Source organism: Poecilia latipinna, unplaced genomic scaffold (genome assembly GCF_001443285.1).
Source record: "Poecilia latipinna isolate Pla-1442-1.1 unplaced genomic scaffold, P_latipinna-1.0 Scaffold403, whole genome shotgun sequence".
Classification (NCBI taxonomy): domain Eukaryota; kingdom Metazoa; phylum Chordata; class Actinopteri; order Cyprinodontiformes; family Poeciliidae; genus Poecilia; species Poecilia latipinna.
This window is the reverse complement of record NW_015113019.1, coordinates 89937-96374: the sequence shown is the minus strand read 5'-3', so window position 1 is coordinate 96374 and position 6438 is coordinate 89937.

The following is a 6438-nucleotide window of genomic DNA, read 5'->3' as shown; positions in this document are numbered from 1 at the left end:
AAATGAAACTCCTGTAATGTTTTGTGATAGCTTTTCCAATAGGCAGGCAGGATTACCCACAAAGTGCACAGGAGGCAGCTGTCCAGGAGCTTCAAACGCTCTGGGTTTACTCTGTAATATCAATGCTAAGTATCACAATGAGAGGTCCTCTGACCTCCGTCTAGCAGACCCATCTGGCACTCTGTCAAAACCTCGTTTTTAGGCCAAAACGCCTGTCTGAGTTTAGAGCCGTCTGCTTTCTGGGAGGTTAATCCGGCATTCCCTTAAAAAAAAAAACAAAAAAAAAAAACTCTGAGACATGGAGAAAATAGGTTAAAGTACTTTTTTATAAAAAAAATAAAAATAAAAAAAAATCTCACAGCAACTACCAATACAATCACTTAATATCTCAAGACAAGACAAATGATTAACATTTTGATGACAAATGTGAAAAATCTAGAGGTCACGAAATGTAATCATGATGGATTTTTCAAAGTATGAGTCATAATAATATCTTATTTACTTTCAAAGTTTTTTTGTGGCACTAATACAACTGCAAACAGAAGGAAGAGCAAGAAGAAGTAGTGCTGCCAATGACCCTTATGGTCAGGAATGAAACCGGTCCTCTGCTCTGAAGGAGTAAAACTGAAGCCTCTGTATATGTTGTACCTGTTTTACCACCAAGCCTCATTTCCCTTATTTACTTTTGAAATAAGAAAGTAAATGAACGGAAATAACTCATTACAGCCATGCCCGTAAACCTCCGCCCCCCGAGCTCTAAATGTTTATTGTTAGACATGAACATAACCACAAGATGGCAGCATTTCATCATTTTAAGGGCACCACATTTACATTGAATTATTTGTTTCAAATGCCTCCCAAAGACTTAATATAAAAATATACATTCGTTCTTTTAGTCTCCTGTAACTATTATTTATTAATATTTTATAATTTTATTCCCCCTCTGGTTATAATATTATAAGTTTATTCAGTTGTATCTTTTTATTTGCTGTTTGAGCTATATTTTGTACACTGTTGCTGGTACTACATTTTATATCTCTCACCCTCTTTGCAAATGAAGTTCAATAAACATATGTCTGAAAAAAATATAATTAAAAATGAGAATGTAGTAGATTTTAATCCTTTATAATAATTCAGTTCAGTTAATTTTTCGCAAAGCACCAATTCACAACCAATGTCGTCTCGAGGCACAACCAAAAAAACATTTCAATTCAATCACACATACATAAACACATAAAATAAAATAAGTGTCAAAATGAGTAAAAAGTGCTCTGATTCCTTTAAAACTGAAAAAAAAGAAAAGACAACAACAATCTTTCTCTCCAAGCTGCATGAAGAGTCCTGCTTTAACTGTTGAGATAATTATAATCAAGCAAATCACAACTAAAGTGGTTCTAATTATTGTATTTATGCACTCGTGGTTATTAGGAGGATGACGTGCAATCACGAATGTCCTTCCTTCAAGCTTGAAAATATTCAGCAGCTGGACAAACAAACGTATAAGTGGTGATGATTTATTTTACCTGTTTTCTTTCCTTGTGTTTACACTAGCAGGTTACTCTTAGTGGTTTTGTCTATTTCTTCTGGGTACCATTTCCTGCTTAGATTTCAAGTGGTGCATAAAAATAAAATGTGCTGAAAAAAGTGAGTTACCTGCAGCAATTTAAAGATGGAGGTGTTTGTGAATGTTGTGTTACAATGTGGTCTCTTCATCCGCAGAAGCTTAACCAACTTGCAGACCTGGTGTTAACGGTCTTAAAATAATTCAATCTTTTATTGTCTCACAATAAGAAACTTAGTCTGAGTGCATTTATTCATTGTGGGGAGAAAAACACATTACTATAGTTATTTGACAACATCACTTTGTGGGACCCAGAAAAATTACTAAAAATAAATGAACTGGGGTTTCTACAAACAGCAGGAGATGCTGTCAATTGCATTCAGGCCTGGAATTATTCAAATTTGTCAATGTGAGTTTATGTTTCTTTTACAGACATCTTTATCAGGGATGTCTATAAATGTGGATGTTGCTGTGGTTTGTGGCTGTAGACCAAACCTGAGAGTCAATCTCCTTTTAAAATCAGGAGCTGCAGAAACGTAGGTCCAAAAACGTAAAGACAGGACCTGAAAAACACTGAAAATCCTTAACTTATTTTCCACATTTGTTACCTTTTCACTGTAACAGTCACATAATTCACACCTATGATTTCACACATGAATCTATCTTTTTAATCTGTTGCTTTTGCCTTTTAAACAGAGTCACAGCCACTGACACTTAGGCCACTGTTAATGAAGCTTTTCAAAGTCCTGCAAGCAATTAAAAAAGGACAAATGCATAAAACACTTAACTTTGATGAGAAAAAAGAAAAAAAAAATGAAGTGGAAGAAAGGATGAACATGGCGGTCAGATCTAAATACCTTCTTTGTAAATAAGCTGTGGAAGAACTTCCTGAGATTCAGATGCATATAAGTGATTCATGAAACGTAAAGAAGGAAGTGCTGCAGCCTTTGGTCTCTGTGTGAGGCCTTTCCTCGCTCCCCGTCTTCCTCCCTCAGTGATGTTTTATTTGAGAAACAAAGGCAAGTTTAAACATGAACTGTGTGATTCTACAACATCAAACAGCGTTTATTCATTTTTTCTATCATTGGTGTCTGTCGGTGCGGTTTTAAAGCCCTGAACATCACACGTCAAATGAAAAGAAAACACGATGAAGAGGAGCAGAATTCTTGTTTTGCCTGAGGAGAGAATTATCCTGAGAAAGAATCCTCCTTAGAAACTATTAGACTGCTTCTGTGGACGAATCACTTAATGTTTAATTATTGGACTTCAATGGAAATTCATCTAAGCAGATGTAAAGTGGAGGTGCTTCACTGCGCTCTCATCTCTTCCTGCTCGGCCTTTAATTGGATCTTCTTTTTCTCATGTTTGCTTTTAAGCTCTTTTGCTTTAAGCTTCCTTATAATTCCCTTTTAGGAAACCCTGGTTAATGATGCAACTATGCTTCAGTTAAATGGAAAAAATAAAAATCCACAGAATAAAATGTTGCCTTATTTGCCCCCTTTAAAACATATCTGCTTTAAAAGACTAAATACAATTCAAAAGTATTATTATGTTATCATATAACCCACACCTATAATAGAGTAGATCCAAAATTTGGGAGCTGAGAGGATGCAATGGATGTTATGCATTCAGCAACAAAAGCTGCATCAGATGTAATCCCACAGCTGTGTGCGACCAAGCCGGCGACCTGTACAGCTTCGAGACAGACTATGTTTTTTATTTGTTAAATGGATGCATTTTCAAAGTAAAAATATTGTTTTCTTCAAATCTAAATTTTGCAATCCAAAAAAAAAAAAAAAAAAAGACACCAAACACAGGTGTTAAGCAGAGTAAGCTGAAAGAATTCGTCAGGTTTATGATGGGTGCAGCCTCTGTACTCGGCTCTGCTGCTCAAACCACAAATGCATTTCCTCACAAATGTGGCTCCATTTATGGGGCATACTAATGTGAACCTTCATCAGCACCCACAAAGCCTCTGCATAACATGTACTAAATCAAGAACCTGCTTTATTTTGCCACTACTATGACATTTGAGCGCCGTTGTGCAGGAAGTTGAGGTTTGTGCGAACAATTACAGAACATGTAGTTCACTATATGCTAATGAGAAACACAAATGGCTTCTAAATAACACAATTAATGTTGGCAATGAGTCAAACCACTAGCCTAGATTTTTATGCACTGATTCAGAAAATTTACCCCTCATTCATTTTATTTTTGAACCATTTACTATACGACACCCAAAGACTTCATACAAAACCACTAAAGGTTAATTTCTTTGCATATTAACCACTGCTTGGGTGAGAAACATCTGATGAGTGCAAGAAATACAAAGATCAAGCCACTAATTAGATGCAGTTCAAACAATTCAGACATTAAAATGGAGCAGTCGCTGCCAGAACAAACTGAGCATCCTTAGTTGCAGCTGCTTAGATTCAGGATGTTTCCGTGGAGACCTGAACGAAAAAATTTTTTGCTCAAAGATTCAAATCTGTGAACATGAATGAATGACACACTCACTTCAACACACTCCTCACACCAACGAGGCTCCCCACCTGCTGAGCCCCACAGACGAGGCACTCTGCAAGGCTTCTGCTTTCTATTGTAACACATCCAAAAACACCCATCCGCACACACACACCCACACACACGCACACACACCCACACACACACACACACTTTTATTTCTGTGAAAATCCTCGTCACCAGAACTCATTCCTTAACCATGACAACTAAAGCCAAACTACAGAAACCCAGTGGCAGCTGATGTTTTCCAGCTTAGATGTGGTAAAGAACCTCTACTTATTCTGGAAATACATATAAAGGTTTTATAACAGTACTTTGCTTTGCTAAAGATAATAAAATTCTGCAAAAGAAGAAAAATACAATGTATTTATGGGTATATTTCAATGCTTCGTCTGCCTATTTTTACACTAATAGACATTTTGCAATACATTATTTTTCTAGGATTTTTAAAGTACTGCTTTGTTATGCTGTTATTGCTCAAGAGTTAAAAGGATTTGGCCTTTCTTAAATTACGTAAAGCACTTTGAACTACATTGTTGCTGAAATGTGCTATACAAATAACCCAGACCTTGTATGAATAGAGCTTTAGAATGGAATACCATGTAATTAGAAACCCAACACATATGTAAAATATGCAAACACAGATGGACTTTAGGTAGTAAATAAACCAATTATCAATAATCACAGGTTAGTTGTGTCTGATAAAACAGAAGCTGTTGGGACAAACATTTGATGTAAAAGCAGCACTTTTGAGTTTATTAGTAATATTCTACGAAAATCTGTTTTACCCAATTGTCTGGCTAAAGCTGTACTTTAGTTCTCTGTTGAATCTCTTTCAACATAAACCAGCATAATCAGCATAAAAAATATATTATGTACCGTAGGCTGATGATCTTCTTTGCTTGACAATGGCATCAAAGTTTGTGAAAAAATTGGAATTCAAATAATTAAAATGAAGCAGACTTAAAAAAATCATTTAAAGTTTCCACTTTTGTCTCATCACTCCTAATATGACATCTATAAAGTTACTGTACCAATTTATGGCAGCGTGAATGTTTGTTGTAATTATAAAAGATTTCCCACACGTTTTAATTACAATTTTAATGCAAGTTGTTAAGGGGATTGTGCATTCTCCATGGGAAAATAGGATAAGTAATATTTAATTGACTTAATAGAGTTAGGATAAATGTGAACTGTTATCATTATCTAGAACTTTAACCCTCCAGAAGTTCCCAGTGGTACAAAGATTCAAACATCATGGGGGCGATAGAGAAACTGAACCTAAACCATCCCTGAATAAGATTCCCAAGACAACAACAAATTCAGGTCATGAAAAGCTATAAAATGGATAAATGAGAGCAAACCTGACTGGAGCAGATAGTTGGAGCCTGAGGGACATTGTTAATAGGAAGGAGGAATCAGTTGGAGTCAGGCCCCTGAAGAGTGGAGGGGGTCAAAGTTATGACCTGGTATCTGACTCTCAGACTCGTTTCTACTTTGTTACACTAGAAATGAACAGGAAGAAATTATATTCAAGAAGAGCATTTTCATTTTTAGATGATTCTGTATCACATATGTTGAAAAAAGGAGCATTTTTTTCATGCGAATCAAGAGCACTTATTGCAAGTATTTTTAGCTCTTTGAATAAGAAAGATCCTGATAGTTTTACAGCATGTTCTGGAGCTGCTATGACTGGAGTGAGTTCATAACTTACTATAACCATTACAGAAAGACAATGTGGCATTTAAAACATTTGAAACATAAACACGTTGATAAATTATTATTCACTTACTGTAAGACACTGAAGAAAATTTGAAATTTTTGGCGCATAAGGTTGAAAGCTTTGACCTCTGCAGTTTTAATTTCAGCCACTGCTTTGAAACAGGTGCAGTACCGAGTTCAGTCAGACACAGCACAGCTGAACGCTTTACCACCTGTTGGGGATTCAACCTCAAATATAAAATTATTCTCAGTTTGCCCTGAGATTTCCACTCTCAGACCAGAGGATGAAGGAGCGATAGAGAGCTAGGTGGTCCAGCTTTTCTGCCAGGTGTTCAATCAGCTTCCCGCAGCCTCAGTGCTCATTTTAGAGCTTCCTGTTCGAGTTTAATTATTCTCCCCAGTTCAGTCGCATTCCCTGCTGAGGGACAGCATCACAATTAACCAGACCACACACAGACACAACTCCAAACGCTTGTACTTCAGTTTTATTGTTCTGAGAAAATCAACACCAAGTAAAAAATAAATTACTTCCTTGATTTTTTTTTTTTTTTTTTTTTTTTTTTTTAAAATTTTTATTCAGAGGCTGCAGAAAAAGCCCAAAGGCTTAAGAAAAAACCCAAATGGAGAAAACA